We start from the raw sequence: 16017 nt of genomic DNA, 5'->3' as shown, positions 1-16017 counted from the left end.
AACCTGGGGCTCAGAGGTGGGAAGGGATTTGTCCAAAGTCACACAGGAGCCCGTGGCGGAATGGGGACTTGGACCGGAGCTCGCTGTTCCAGAGGCTCCCCCTCCAGCCCCCCTGCACCCTCAGAGACAGGCATGTTCACAGGCATGTTTTATGTGGTCCACGGATGACAGATTCGTTTAAGTGTGCATCTTAAAAATATACATACCCCGTTGGTGAATTCCGTGATTTTCCATGTATGGGAGTAATATAAGGTCTCATTTTAAAACAGATGCATTTAAGTTTTTAAAAAAAAAAAAAAAAAGGCAATACATTGATTTAAAGAAAAATATCACAGCCACTGTAGGCCAGGAGGCAGGCAGGTGCGGCAAGCAGCCATGGAGGTGGAGTGGGCACCACGGGTGTAGGGATCCTGGTGGGTGAGAAATCTCGCAGTCGCTGTGTGATGTCAGACAAGATGCTTGAGGTCTCTGAGCTGTTGTTGCCACATCTGCAAACCAGAGGCAGAAGCTCCACCTTGGTGGCAGTGAAATGAGGTCATGTGCAAACCCAGCTTGTTTGTTTACTCCCTTCCTGGCCCACCCTGCTCCCCTTCCCGCCCTCCCACCAACCCCCTCAGGCTGCGGGAGGTAGAGCTGGGCCTGATGCAGTCCGGGCCACGCCTCCAGGAGGGGCCAGTGGCCACGAGGACAGCCTCTTCCTGAGCAATGGCGTCTCCCAGAAGCACACTTCTGATAGATCACGTGTTCCCTGCTGGGTCCCCAGCCTCCGGAACAGCTGGTCCCTTGACGGAGACCTCCATCGCTTTCTAAGGACGGAATCCCAGTCCTCTTTTTTCACCTCCTCTGAACCTCCTGAGGGAGGAATCGCTGTTATCCCAGAGGCCATGCCCTTGACCAAGCCCAGTGTGGTGGGCAGAATACAGAACCCCCCACCCCCAAATACCCACATCTAAATGGCCGGATCCTGTGAACATATGTTGCCTTACTTGGCAAAAGGACTTTGCAGCTGTGATTAAATAAAGGATCTTGAGATGGGGGGATTATCTTGGAATATCCAGGTGGGCCCAATGTCGTCAAAAGGGTCCCTGTTCGTGTAAAGTGGGAATACCAGAGTCAGAGAGAGATCTGAAGAGGCTAACCTGCTGGCTTCTGAAGAGGGAGAAAGGGGCCCGCAGCCCAGGAACGCAGGCCGCTTGTGGGAGCCGGGAAAGGAAGGAAGGTGTGTCCTGGTCCGAAGGACTACGGCCTTGCTGACACCTTGGTTTTAGCCCAGTGAGTCCCACTGTGGGTTTCTGACCCCCAGAACTATCAGATGATACATTTATGTTGTTTCTCGCCGCTGATTTGTGGCTAGTTCGTTACAGCAGCAACGGCAAACTCATACATCTCCTCTGCAGAGTCCATAGTGGAACCCAGGTCCCTCTGACACGGGTTCCAAGCCCACCCCACAGTCCTCATCCCCACCCCCATCCTGAGAAGCACAGCCCTTGACTTCCTCACTGTGTGACCTTGTACGATTTGAGGACTTCTCTGAGCCTCAGCTTCCTCCTCCGTAGGGTGGGGATAAAACCATCTCATGGTCTGTGAGTATTCAATAAGAAAATGCCCTTGCAGGGGGGAAGGGGGCAGCACCATGGATATGCCCCTTACTCCTACTCTGCCGTCTTCTGTCACAAATGACACATGGACTACTTTTTAAACTCTCTTTCTTAAGTGGTGGACCTTGGAAACTTCAGTCCTCGGGATAATTGGGAGGAAATGCTCCCCAGCTCCAAGGTCACAGCCAGAGCGGAGCGGGACTGCTTAGCAGACTGTCCTCCCAACGGTTGCTTCTGACCAAGGAGGCTTTCAAAACCCACTGGCTTCAGGAGGGATGTGCACACCCAACAACGGCATCTTCCATCGAGACGGCCCATCCTGCAGCTGTGTGTCTCCTGGAATGATTTGCCGCTGTGGCGCACGCACGTGTCCGCAGACAGCTCTGTGCCTCAAGGGAAGTGACACGTTTTCTTTGTCCAGCCAGAGCATGCCCGGAACTTCCCTCTTCACCCACATGCCTGGAGGTAAAAATAAACACACCGCTCGGCCAAGTTTCAGGTTTAAACAAAGCGCCGGACAGCCCTGTGTCCTTCCCGGAGCAGGGTCTGGCTCTGAGTCGGGCCGGCCGCAGTGGCAGGATCGTGTGATTCTGATCGCCGCTGCGATCGTTTCTGTCCTCAGCTCAGCCCTGTCCCAGCTCCCAGCTCAGCAGGGCCTCCACTGCCCCAGCCCAGACCAGAAGGCAGCCCCGAGGTGCTGAGCTGTGCCTGGCAGGGCCAGGAGGGCAGCGACCGGCCACTGGGCGGGCGCATGGCTGGTCAGCAGCAGCAGGAAACCTCAGGTCCTGCTCAGGGACAGTTGCTGGGGAGGCGTGTGAGTGGGGCCGCCCCTGGCAGCTCCAGGCCTCTCCCCTCTGGAGCTGCTGGGGCCCCTGCACCTTGCTCAGGCCGAAGGTCCAGCTTCCCGCCAGACCACTGGCATTCCCGGGCATTCCCTCCTGCCGCCCTCCCCGCCTCACTCCCATCGTTGACGTTTGGAGCTGCTGCCTGGGAACTGGAGAATCCCACCGCACGCCCTGCCCTTATCCTGCCCCCAACCTCACGTGCCCACCACCAGGGGCTGGGGCCTGGCATGAAACCTCAGGATCCTGCCCCTCCTCTCCGTCCCTCCGAGAGTCAGCCTGGCAAGAACGGTCACAGGCCTGGGCTTGGGGACAGCAGGCCCTCCAGTAACCAGCCAGCCAGCCAGGCAGGCAGGGCCCCCGAGGCTGTCTCTCGGTCATCCCATCAAGGAGGCCGCCTCTCAGCCGGGTGCTCAGCCGTCACCGGCTGCACCGGGCCACATCGTGCCATCTACTGGGCGGTCCATGCTGTCATGGCTCTAAAGGCAGAAGCTCCTGGTCAGCGTGTCTCAGCAGTCGAACGTCAACCCATAAACCGGGAGGTCATGGTTCAATTCTGGGTCCGGGCACATTCCCGGGTTGAGGGCTTGATTCCCAGTGTGGGGCGTGCCAGAGGCAGCCGATCCATGATTCTCTCTCATCATCGATGTTTCTCTCTCTCCCTCTCCCTTCCTCTCTGAAGTCAGTGAAAATATATTTTAAAAAAGGAAGATAAATGCATAAAGGCAGAGCCCCCTGGGCAGGAGGCCATGGAGTGACGGCACCTGCTAGGACGGGCACTGTCTGTGGAGAGCAGAGCGCTGACCCTGGAGCCGGGCACGCCCCTCCCCTCCGGCTGCAGCCCCGCCCGGCCTCTGCTGGGCTCTGGTGCTCCGGAGCGGGCATCGCCACGCTGGCCCAGGCTGCTGCGAGGACCAGAAGGCCAGCGCCTCCCTGCTGCCAGCTGCCAGCCCTCCTCGGAAAGAACCTGAGATCCAGGTCCCTCGGCGGCGCACCTGCCGTGGGCACTGCGGTGGGATGACCTCATTGGGGCATTTCCCCTGGAGCGGGGGTTTTTACTGAGCCAACCAACACAACAACCACCCAACAACACACGTGAGAGGCCTGCCGAGGGCCCTGGCCCTGAGAGAGGTTTGGGACTTCTAGGAAATCTAATCTACAGTGACCCTGACTGACAAAGGACCGATCAGCGGTGCCTGCTCCACCTTTTGTCCTACCTCCCCTCTTCCTGCCGGGATTGCAGGCACAGGGCCCAGTGAGGCGGCAGCCCCTGGGGAAGCATGAGGACAAAAGCCACAGCCTCGAGGTCCAGGGCGGAGAGAGACAGACAGAGTGGGGGTGCTGATGGCCTCGTGCAGCCTCTGCTCCGGCTCTGAGCCCCCCTCCTCGGGACATGTGCGAGGTGAGAAAAGGCTCCCGCCCACACGGCAGAGGGCAGGATGGACAGGCCCCTGACAAAACCGATTTGGCTCAGTGGATAGAGCGTCAGTCTGTGGACTAAAAGGTCCCAGGTTCGATTCCGATCAAGGGCTTGTACCTTGGTTGCGGGCTCATCCCCGCTAGGGGCGGGGGGGGGGGGGGGGGGGGGTGCAGGAGGCAGCTGGTCGATGTTTCTCTCTCATCAATGTTTCTAGCTCTCTATTCCTCTCCCTTTCTCTCTGTGGAAAATCAATAAAAATATATTGGGGGGAGAAGGGAGGAAGATGGACAGACCCCTGTTCTCACGGGGACATCCTGGTGGGGAGGCAGTTACAAGAACCCACAGGAACGAAGGCATATCAGCAAGTGCCCCTTCCCAGCTGCCGCTCCCAGCCTCCTCCAGCCGGTCTGGTCTGGACCAGAGAACAGCCCCCCTGCAGGTTTGGGGACAACCACGCCCCACCCCACCCTCGGACTCCCTGTGTGTAACCTCAGGGAGTGGTCCCCTGGGCCAGTCCCAGGCCAGGCAGGTTCCTGATCCTGAGCTGCTGGGCCCAGCGCTTGGAGCCCCTCCAGCCTGACGGGGATGGACGTGCTGCCTCAGGTTCCTCCGCGCTGGGCAAACAGTGGGGCGGCCCCTCTGCCGGCCCAGCCTCCTAACTGCAGCCTCTCAGGGCGGCCAATAAATCCCCACCAGCCGCCAAAAGGCCCGCCCCTGGCCAGCTGAAGGCTGAAGGGCCCGATTGTGGCCAAGCGCTCTCGCTGCCAGCGTGGGGCAGGGCCCTGAGCAGGTCGAGAAGCCGGGCCTCGAGGCTGGGCGGCACCCGCCTGCTGTCCCGGAGCCACCAGCCCTGCTCTGGGCACCCCAGCTGCCCCCTGCCCCAGGCCCAGGTCAGCCCTGGTCTCACGGTCAGGGGAAGCTGGGTCTATGCCAGGGTCCTCATCATGCTAATCGGACAGGTGGCTGCTCACTCACTTCCTCATTCAGCATTTGTGAGGTGACCAGACGTCCCGCTTTTGGCGGGATAGTCCCGCTTTTGAACAGTTTGTCTCGTGTCCCGAGGCGTTTTTAAAAAGTCCCGATTTTTGGAAAGAATCTGGACTTTTTTAAAACGCCGCAGGACAAATTGTTTAAAATCGGGACTGTCCTGCCAAAATCGGGACAACTGATCACCTTAAGTTATTGTGCTCCCACCATGTCTCAGACCCCGTGCGAGGCCCTGTGGACAGAGCAGTGGACAAGGCCAAGGTCCTGCCTGCGAACGGGCTGCCCACTCTGTCCCAGCCCCCATTCGGGAAAGTCAGAGGGGGGCCTTCTGCACAGTCAGGGGGGCCTGGAGGCTGAGCAAGCCTGGTCCCCAGGTGGCAGCCCCAGCGACTCGCCAAAACCCAGCTGGGTAAGACGGCAGCCAATAATAGCCACACGACCAGGAACAGCATCGCGGGGACCGGGGTACCCATGCTGCCTCTTAGTAAAAAGGATAATCGAAATGAAGCCAGCGATCTAAAAATAGCGGGCCCCTCCGTTAGACAGGAGTCAGGTGCAGGGGAAGTCCGCAGCCCCTGGCAGGGACAGACCCGGAGTTCACACCCCACCTTTGCCCAGGGCAAGCTGTGTGGCTGAGAGCCAGGCTCACTGGCTCCCTCTGTTCCTTCATCTGTAAAGTGGGCGGAACAGTGGGCCGGCCCTTCTTGCAGAATTACTGTGGAGACGGAGACGAGGAAGATGAGGCGCTGGGTACAGGGCCTCGGAGGTACCTGCTCTCCCCAACTCATCACCGTCCTCCCTGCCAACCTCGCCCCCGAAAGGCTGGCTGTCAAGGAGCCACGGCTGGCTCGGGAGAGCCTGCAGGACCCATTCTTGGGCACCTCTGATCGGGGGCTGCACCCTCTGCCCCTCCCCGGTGACGGCAGGACCTTCTCTAAGGCAGAGCTCTTCCGGATCCCGCCTGGTGGGGCAGCCACGAGCCCAGAGCCCTGCCGGGGCGTCCCACCCCCCAGTACCTTGGCCAGAGGGTTTGGGGTGCTAGACCTGAAGGTGTCACTGTTGTCACCAGCCTCCGGCCCCCTCCAGTTCCCCAAAACCCCCTTGTGCCGGAGGGAAACGTGGGGGTGTTTGTGGTTGGCAACGAGTGCTGTTTCCCATCGGGCTAATCTGATGTTGACATTTTCCACCCCACCCCTCAGCGGCTCTGCTAAGCAATGCGGCTACGTGCTCCGAGGAGGAGGGGGGCCTGAGCCCTACCCTTCAGGGGGGGGGGGGGGCAGTGATGGCGTCCAGGGAAACGTCACTGACCCCATCATCCCTCGGAACCTCCAGGGGTTACAGAGCCCCTGTGGAGGGTTGGCCTTTCCCATGCACGGTCTCATTTTAACTCTGCAAAGGGACTGGGTGTGTCCCCATTTTACAGACTGAGAAACTGAGGCTCCCAGTGGTGGATTGGTTAGCCGGCTTCGAGTTGGGGTTCAGGCTTGAAGCCTTCATCGTCTCCACCAACCCACAGCACCTCCAGACGCTGCTCCGGACCGAAAAGCAGTGCTGAGGGAGGTACAGGGTGCAGACCAGCTCTGTCCTCTCCACTCCTTCATTCATGATGCCTGAGGCTCTCCCATCAGCCCTGCTTCCTGCGGGTGAGGCAGTGCCCTTGCCAGTCAATGTTTTACAGTTAGTTTTGAATAGGTAACAACTGCACTGCACAAAAGGACCTAGAAGGGAAAACTAGTATCCTTCCAACCCAGTCCAACAGCTACCCCTGGGGCAACACTAACACCTGGCTGCTGGCATTTCTTTCCCAAGTTTTTTACGCATATACACACACATATCGTTATACCATCATTACCGAAAACAGTAGCACAGCCAGGCGGTATTGCTCAGTGGTGGAACGTCGACCTATGAACCAGGAGGTCACGGTTCAATTCCCAGTCAGGGGCACATGCCCAGGTTTCTGGCTCAATCCCCAGGAGAGGGTGTGCAGGAGGCAGCCGACCAATGATTCCCTCTCATCACTGATGTTTCGCTCTCCTTCTCCCTCCCGCTTCCTCTCCGAAACCAATAAAAATATGTATTTTTTTTTTAAATGCCTGCAAACCTTACACAAGTTTGGGGCTTGTCCCATTCGGGTACACACAGAGTGCTCCCCCGCTGTGTGATTGCTGCATAGTCTTCCTTGGAGTGGCTCCCTCATCACTAAGTAAACTTTAACCAGTGGGTATCAGACTGACTCCAATTCTGCAATTACAGACACAGCAGCCGTTGATCTCATTGTATGTGCATCACTCTCACGTTTGAGTACACGTGTGAGATAAGTTTCTTACCAGTGGAATTACTAGCATGTGAAAGACTGCATACTGACACATCGCTCTTCACAGAGGTTGTACCCAGCATGTACTCCCACAGCCCTGCTGAAGGAGTGCCTGTTTCCCACATCCTCACCGACACTGAGCTATCAAACCTTCTTATCTTGACCAGTACGATAGGTGAAAAGTTACTTGCATTGCAGTTCAATTCGTCTTACCAGCAACGTTAAGGATATTTTCGTGTGTTTAGAAGCCATTTATATTTTCTCTTCTACAAACTTTGCCCATTTTTTTTTTCTTCTTCTGGCTGGTGATCTAGTTCTTATTGATTTTAAGGTGCTCTTTACATATTAAAGAAGTAAACTTCTTGTTGGTAATATAAGTGGTAAGTATTTTTACACAGTTTAGCCTTCAGCTCGCTGGGTGGTTGTTGTTGGGGGTTTTTTGTTGTTGTTTTTTAAGTATCTTTTTAAGAGGTATTTGAATTTATTGATATCTTAAGTTATAATATCTGTTAAAATATTGGATTCTAAAAATATTCCTCAATGTTTTTTCTAGTACTTTCCTGCTATTGTTTCTGGGTCATTCCCTCTTCTGAGTTACTTAGGTGTCCTGGTTTGCACCATTTATCAGGCCCTGAATTTGCCGTTTTTTCATCCTGCTTGTGTGTTGGGTCAGGAGTGGAGACTTACCCAGCAGGGGTGAGGCTGGGCACAGGGTGGCTACCCTTAGATGTCTGCCCACAGGCCACCTGGGTTACTGGAAGGGAAAGGGTGCAGATCCAGGAAGCCAGGTGGCCTGGGAGATGGGGTGAGAGGGGAGGTGTGTACACAGCCCCTGCCTTGTAGGACACCCTCTTACCTTCACAACAACCAGTGACCCTGCGAGCCTGGACTGCCTCCCTCTCCCATTTTACAGGTGGGAAAACTGAGGCTTTCAGAGGATCCTACCTCCAAGAGCAGGCAGAGCTGGGGCTCAGTGCTGGCCTGGCGTGAGGAGGACTGGTTCTCAGTTTCTCTGTGAATGGCAGGGCCTCGGAGAGGTCGCGTCAGGGTGTGGACAGCGGTTGGCGGCCAGTGACCTCTCCTTCTTGGCAGGGGGTGGAGGGGAAGCAGCTGGAGCTGGGCGATAGGAAGCAGGCAGCCACAGATAATGAGGAGGTGGGCGGGCCAGGCACGCATCCCGGCGGCTGGCTGAGAAGCAGCCTCCACGAGACCAGCACCTCGGCTGGAAGAGGGACCTGCGACCCCCAGGTCCCCTGGGCCCTCTCCTGGTCTCTCGGGCCGCACCTCCAAGCACCCTGGGGGTGTTCCCCGAGGCCTGAATGCTGCGGCCCCAGCCAGGCTCCCCACTCTGTCGGGGTCCTGTGTGGGAGACAGCGTGACAAGAAGTGGCAAGTGGCCTGTCTCCCCGCCTCCCGCCCTCTGGGCCTGCAGCTCTGAGCTTCCTGTGAGCACGTGGCGCGCTGAGTTTCGTGCTGTTTTGCTTTGAATGCCCTCGTGCTGGGCACGCTCCCCAGCTCGCCACTGTCCTCACCTCTCCCTGCCACCCCCTGGGCTCACCTCACACATGCTCCCTCTCCGCCTGGTCCCTAGCGACCATGGAGTGTGAGGGCCTGAATGGCTGCTCGGGTGCACTGGAGCCGGGGTGCAGAGTGGCAAGGAGTGGGGACCCCAGAGATAAAGGAAGAAGGAGACAGTAACATCCCCGAGTTGCACGCAGAACTGGGCAGGACCAGGCCTGGGACCTGGAGTCCCGACTCCCAGTCCAGTGCTTGCTGACCTGCCTCCCGGAGCCCAAGGCAAAAGCACAGACCCCCCAAAGGAAGAAACAAAAAGGAAAACACAGCCGAAACCGGTTTGGCTCAGTGGATAGAGCGTCGGCCTGCGGACTGAAAGGTCTTGGGTTCGACTCCGGTCAAGGGCATGTACCTTGGTTGCGGCACATCCTCTGTAGGGGGTGTGCAAGAGGCAGCTGATCAATGTTTCTCTCTAGTTGATGTTTCTAACTCTCTATCCCTCTCTCTTCCTCTCTATAAAAAAATCAATAAAATATTTTTTTTTAAAGGAAAACACAATTGATGGCTCGCCCTGCCACTCACACTGGAACCCAGGACAAGCCCCTGCCACCTCCAGCCTCGGTTTCCCCGTCTGCACAGGGGCAGCTGGGTCCGTGACATCAGGTTCCTGTGGGCTCCTGAGGCCGCCCCCCTCCCCAGGCCGCGGGCCCCGTGCACATTCCTCAGGCCCGTCCTGCACGAGCTGATGTTGACCCAGGCTGTTGCCCTTGGCCGTGCGCGCGGAGCGGTGTTGGCTCCGGCCGCGGTGCGCTGGCCCGGGCGCAGGCGCCAGGTGGAGGGCACGGGCCTCTCGGGCCCGGGGGCGAAGCAGCCACTGCCCGCCGCCCAAGGCACCATCGCACGACACCCACACCCAGCTGTTAAAGCGCCCAGTGTGCTTTTTTTAAAAAAAAAAAAAAAACAAGAGCTGCCCAAACACGGTTATAAAACGTCTGGCATGTTTCTGAGCACGGCACTTCATAAATAAACCCTCCTCACACACCTATACCACGCACGCACATGCACGCACACGGTACAATAACTGTATGTTCTACCTCATTTGGGAATCGCATGGAAAACTTAAAACTAGGCCCTTCGTTTAAGAAACGGCCAGTTCCAGGGTTGGGCCAGGGACCAGACAAGACTGGCCCAGAACGCTTTTTTTCCTGCCAGAAAACAAGGAAATGCTCAAAGAATGATGGGGACATATGCCCCAGCAATAAGGGGCTCCCGCCAGCCACCTTTGAGCATAAAAAAAAAAAAAAAAAAAAAAAAAAAAAAAAAAAAAATGATAACGCGTTATCATCCATTGACTGAAACAGGAACCCAGGAAGGCCACAGGGACAAATGAATGAATGAAAAGTCTGCTGAGGAATGCGCTGCTCACGCTGTCTCCCGCCTCCCGCCATCCTCCGCGGGGCCAGTGGGGGTGGGGCAGGGGATGGCCGGGCAGCCTGCAGCTGGCCCAGACCAGGCCCCCCCCCCCCGGGGAACTTTGCCAGGAGGGGGCGCCAATTCAAAGCAGGGGCCCCTGAGGATGCAGGCAGGACCCAGCACCCCTGTGGCCGCTCAGCTGAAGGTGCCCAGCTCAGAGCTCATCAGAGGGAACGGACCCCAAACGAGGAGCCTCCGGAGCAGCTGGCCTGCCCTTCAGCAGAGTCAGGGCCGTGAACGGTCTGGCTGCACGCCTGGACGGACAGCACAGCTCAGGGCAAAGGCGGTCCTGGGACAGAGGGGAACTCAGACGGAGCGTGAGCAAAGTCCCAGAGATGTGCCAGCACCAGAGTCCCTGTGGCTGAGGAAGAGGCACTTACACTCACAGGCGGGGTTCAGCCTGCAGCGACCCCCTCAGAGGCCGAGGGGAACCAGCTCTTGAGATCATTAGGAAACGAGAGGGCGCCGTGTGTGAGAGAGGGCAGGGGGTCATGAATCGCTAAGTTCCCAGCTCAGATGCACAGAAGCCAGGAGGAGACACGGGCTCTTTTGCAGGGTCCAGCTCCCCGTAAGTGAAAAGTCCCTCCAGCAGATGAGGTGAGACGAGGACGCCCCGGAGGGCACAGGCCTGCCTGAGTCCACAGGCGAAGGGGGCAGCAGGCACCCGCAGCGCCCTCTGTGTCTCTCCTTCCTCCGTGCTCAGAGGCCTCGCGGGGATTCTGAGCAGCAGCTGGTCCCAGGGCCCACACAGCCAGAGCGGGAGCCCTGAGCTCCGCCCGCTCTGCCTTAGATGCTGTCTCCCCTCTCCAGGCCGCCATCTGCATCTGCAGGAGGGCCCGCTGGCCTCCCTGATGCTCTCCTCTCGCTGCTGCTCTTCGGAGCCGGGACTGGGGTTCTCAAAGGGCCTCGAGCCTGCGGGACCACCTGAGGCGGATCACTCACCCAGCATGTGGTAGCATAGCGCGATGAAATAGTCCCAACGCCACTTCCCCAGGATTTCCTCTGTCCCCGTCTCTCCCTCCAGCCCCCCTGCCCCGGCCCCCCGCTGAGGGGGCTCTGGCCCAAGGAATGACCTCCAAGAGCGCAGGTACCTGGAGCCTAATGGGCTGCTTTTGAGTTCGGTGGTACGGGAAATGTGGGATCAGAGAAGCCCTCCCAGCCCCGGAGACCAGGAGGATGGGGGGGCTCGGGGGAGAGGGACGAAAGGAGCAGTGGAGAGAGCTGGGGGCTGGGGTCCTAGCCCGGCTCGGGTGACGGCTCTTGGACGACCCTGGACCTAAGTCAGAGCAGAGTCCCTCCTGGTGCAGAGGGCAAGGACAGGGCCCTTCCAGGGGGCGGAGTCAGCAGCCGGAGCCCTCCCACCTCCGCGAGTGCCCAGAGGGCGCGCCCCTCGGAGGGGCAGGTGCAGTAAAATGCCGCCCCTGGACCCACGTGGCACCAATGGCCCCAGGGAGCTGGTGGCTCTGAGGGACGCTGTGATCGTAACGAGGGAGGGCTCAGCAGTGCCCTGCAAGGACTGGACAGAACAGGGACAAGCTCGGGACAAGCCTGGGGATCACAGCGCCGGGGCCTCCTGTGCCCCTCCTGCCCAGTGTGCCAGCGCCCCCTAAACCCCCAGACCTCAGACAGCCCTGCGGGGGGTGGGGGGGAGGCGGCAGGACGACCAAGAATGGCGGGATGACCGTGTCTCCACCCCTGAGGGGATGAGGCATCGGATGCAATTCAGGTCAGCCCAGGAAGCAGCGAGCTGCCGTCCTCACACGCCCGAGTTTGCACATCATGGCGCTCCAGCATGTGTGAGGCAGGAGTAAGAACAGCCCAGCAGCTCGGAGCAGGCCATGTCCTCGCTGCCTTCACTGACCTCATCGGTCACACTCGAAGCATTTACACCGTGGAAATTGGCGAACACCGCCAGGTGGTAACAGCCGTCGCTGGTTTTGTTTCCTTTTTCGGAGAGCCTGGTTCCTGGCACTGCCCTGAACACGCTCCCCCTTGGGGTTGTCCTAGGCTCTGCACCGGACTGTGCAGAGAGCGCTTGGCACCAGGCCTGGCCCTTCGCAGGTGCTTAGGCCACCGCTGCTGCCCTAACAGAAAGTCAAGGAGGTCTGAGCCCTCTGAGCCGTCCTTCTGCCTCACCGCTGGGGTCAGCCTGCAGGGGGTCTACCCTGCGCGTCACAGAGCTGTCCTATGCGAAGGGACTGCCACCCCCCACCCCCAACACACACACACACACACACACACACACACGCTAAGGCTTTGTCTTGAGGATGCTGAGCTGGAAGGTTTGCAAGGACCCGGGTCACCTCGGAGGGCAGTTGGGCCTCTCTGGCTCCCCCAGGCCCTCCAGGAAGGCCACACACAGCTAGCAGCAGGTACAACAAGGCCCCTGCTGGGGGGCAAAGTGATGACAAAGAGGGAGAGGGACCCCTGGACACCCAGACACTCAGCGTGGCTAACTTCTGGAGGGCTGAGGTCTCCCCCTCTCGTGCTGTGTCTGTGCTTGCCGTCCGCCGGCAGGAGAGTGGTTTTCTCGCTGGCCCTGGCCGTGTCGCATGCCTGCCCCACGCTGGGGCCTCCCAAAGGGGTGACGCCGGGATTGTTTGTGTTTACTTTGTTTTTATTTTCCTCTGGTGCAGGACGCCCTGGCCCAGCCCAGAGACCACAGCGCCATGAATAGTCAGGACATGGTAGGGTCCTGTGCCCACGCAGCCCAGCCCGGGCCTAAGGAATCCAAGGCACACACCCGATTCCGGCCACGGAGCACAGCCGAGGCGTAAACGAGGGGAGGGAGCCTCCGGGCCCCGCCGGCTGGGGCCGGTTTGTTTGGGGAGAGCAGACAGCGCCGGTCAGCGTGTCCCAAAATAACTCACGTGGCCAGGGCGTGGAGCCCATCCCTCGGTGGAAATTTTAAATGAATTCTCCACGGCGGTGCGGCCCAAGGCCCCCGATGGGCCACCCGGAGTCACCTGAGGGCGGTGGCTCTGCTGCCCAGAACCCCGAGGACACCAGCCCGCCTGCAGCCAGGGGTCCTGATCAAAGAAGGGTGACCCCCCCTGCTGACACCTCAGACTCTCGGGATGCCAGCATCGTGCAGCTGGGGAAACTGAGGCCAGAGAAGGAAAAACAAAAGCACAGAGAAGGAGGGAGGTCTGTCCGGGCCTCCTAGGTGCCAGCACTGTGCCACTCGGAGGACAGCTGAGTGATGGGGGCAGGGTGGCGTGGGGGCGGGGAGGGTGAATACACGGGTAGAATGAGGGCCGCCCAGAGGGCCAAGGAGGCTCAACAGAGGAGATGGGCCTTGGGGTCCAGGCAGATCGGCCTGTGCCCAGGAAGCAGGTGAGGAGGGAGGACAGCAAAGCAGAGAGGCAGGAACCCAGTGCCCCTGCACCCCTGTGGGGACCACAGAGCACCCCACGTGCAGGTCCGTCTCACAGTCAGAAGGCCGCCCTCGGGCCACAGGATGGCAGAGGCAGGAGCAGGCGCTGAGCCCTGCCCCGGCCCCTGAATGGCGTACCCTTCGCCATGGGGCGGACGGAGCCCGGAGTCGGCCTCAGGGACCCAGCACCCTGCACTCAGGCCTATAATACAAGGTCAAGGCCTGGGATGGACCGGGTCTGGGCCTCAGAGATTTTCTCGGCCCCGGACTTCTCACGGGGAAAAGCCTGAGCCTTGGAGTGAGCTTAGACTTCAGAGTCAGACAGATGGATCCACCATAGGGTTTGCTGAAAAGTCATGGTCAATGCCGCTGGGCTCCTCCCACCCTGGTATAGCATCTCATCTCTCTCTCTCTCTCTCTCTCTCTCTCTCTCTCTCTCTCTCTCACACACACACACACACACCACACACACACACACACACACACACACACCACACCCCACACACACCACACCACACACACACACACACACACACACACCACACCCCACACACACACACACACCCCACATACATACACCACACACACACACACACACACACCACACACACACACACACACACCACACACACCACACACACACACACCACACACAAACACACACCACACACACACATACACCACACCACACACACACATACACCACACCACACACACACACCACACACACCACACACACACACACCACACACACATACACACCACACACACACACACACACACACACACACCACACACACAGGAAGCCCTGCAGGAAGCACAGAGCCTCCCCATTCTACAGACGAAGGGACTGAGGCACAGAAGAGAAGCAGCGTGCTCAAGCCACACAGCACTCAGGGGCCAGCCCAGGGGCCAGCCCAGGGGGCCTGACACTGGAGTGGCCACCAGCTACTCCATCTCTAACAAGCCGCTAGGCGCCTCCTGTCGGGAAGTGGGAGGCGGGAGGGTGGTCGGGAGAGGAGCCCATGGCAGTGCCTGTCAGGGACCCGGCTTTCCCACAGGCAGCCTCCAGGCTTCCCTGTGGCCTTCCCCAGGGCTCCGCACCAAGGACAAGGCCCAGCCCTCTGGCTGCGGGGGCGGGGGGGGGGGGGAGGGGAGTCCAGGAGAACGGGGGCCGTGTGGGGGCTCAGGTAAGGGCAGGGCCAGGCAGCCTGCGGAACACAGGTCTCCTTCATCCTCTGTTCAGCCCGCTGGACCCTCCCTGTCCCCTTGGACCCACTGGGGACTTGGGGTTTTCATGCATCTCATTAGCATAAATTAGCAGCTGCCAGCAGGAGGGAGGAATGCAGCTGCCAGGGGCCCACTCTTGTTTTTGGAAACCTTATCGAGTCCTGCTGAGGGCTCCCCTTGTTCACAGGGCCACGGGATGGGGGCTGGTGTTTGTGTACCCAGCAGGGGCCCACCCCAGCCCCAGCGAGCCCACGACCCGAAGGCTCCAAGGATAACACAGGGGGGAGGCAGGCGGTGCCCGGGAGGGGGCATGGTGCCCCAGGAGAGCCTGGTGTCCTCAGGTTCCAAACCTGACCCGACGCAGGTCTCAGGGGAGGCTCCCTGCGCACTGAGAGAGAGACCTCTCTCCTGGGCGGGAGGGGGAGGGGGTCAGGGGGAGGGGCCAGTGGTCCGGAGTTAACGGGCTGGGGTGACATCCACACAGCCCTTCATCTGGGCACACAGGCCTGGTTCCTTGGGGATAGAGCTGGTTGACCCTGATTCTCCAGAGGAAGGGAAGGAGATCCCAAATGGCCACTGCAAGCCACGCCTGGGCCGGGCGGCTACTGCGTCAGCAGAGGGTCCCCCAGTGGCAGGAGGGACACGAAGGCCTTTGTCTGCCCAACAGCCAGCCTTTCCCTCTGCTTTTGGCAACTCTGCACCCTGAGAGCGGTTCCTTAGGTCAGTGGTCGGCAAACTGCGGCTCTTTGGCCCCTTGAGTTTTTAGCAAAGGCCAGCTTAGGAGTACCCTAATTGAGTTAATAACAATGTACCTACCTGTATAGTTTAATTTTTTTTTAATCGGCTCTCAAAAGAAGTTTCAATCGTTGTCCTGTTGATAGTTGGCTCTGCTGACGAATGAGTTTGCCGACCACGGCCCTAGGTGAATGAAGAGCCGGAGCTCTGGAACCAGGCTGAGTACGAAGCACACACAGCTGTGTGCCTCCCGCCTCACTTCCGCTCCTGCAAAACGGGGGCCCTGCGGGGAGAGTTCAATGCATTTGCTCTTTTAAAGTGCTCATTGCCCTGACGCCTCCCAAGTGGTTCTGGTGAGGCTGTCGATCACAGGACCCCTCTTCCCAAGCCTAAGGGTGGGCATGTGACCTGGATCTGGCCAATCAGAATATCTCATCTCCAATTGGCCACAGGAATTGACCCAGCCAATCAGACTCTTTCCCCGGGATTTTATATTTGGGTGTGGGGGGAGACTCTGTTTCCCTGGCC

The sequence above is a fragment of the Pipistrellus kuhlii genome, unplaced genomic scaffold (assembly GCF_014108245.1).
Source record: "Pipistrellus kuhlii isolate mPipKuh1 unplaced genomic scaffold, mPipKuh1.p scaffold_m20_p_2, whole genome shotgun sequence".
NCBI classification, from domain to species: Eukaryota; Metazoa; Chordata; class Mammalia; order Chiroptera; family Vespertilionidae; genus Pipistrellus; species Pipistrellus kuhlii.
This window is presented reverse-complemented; position numbering follows the sequence as displayed.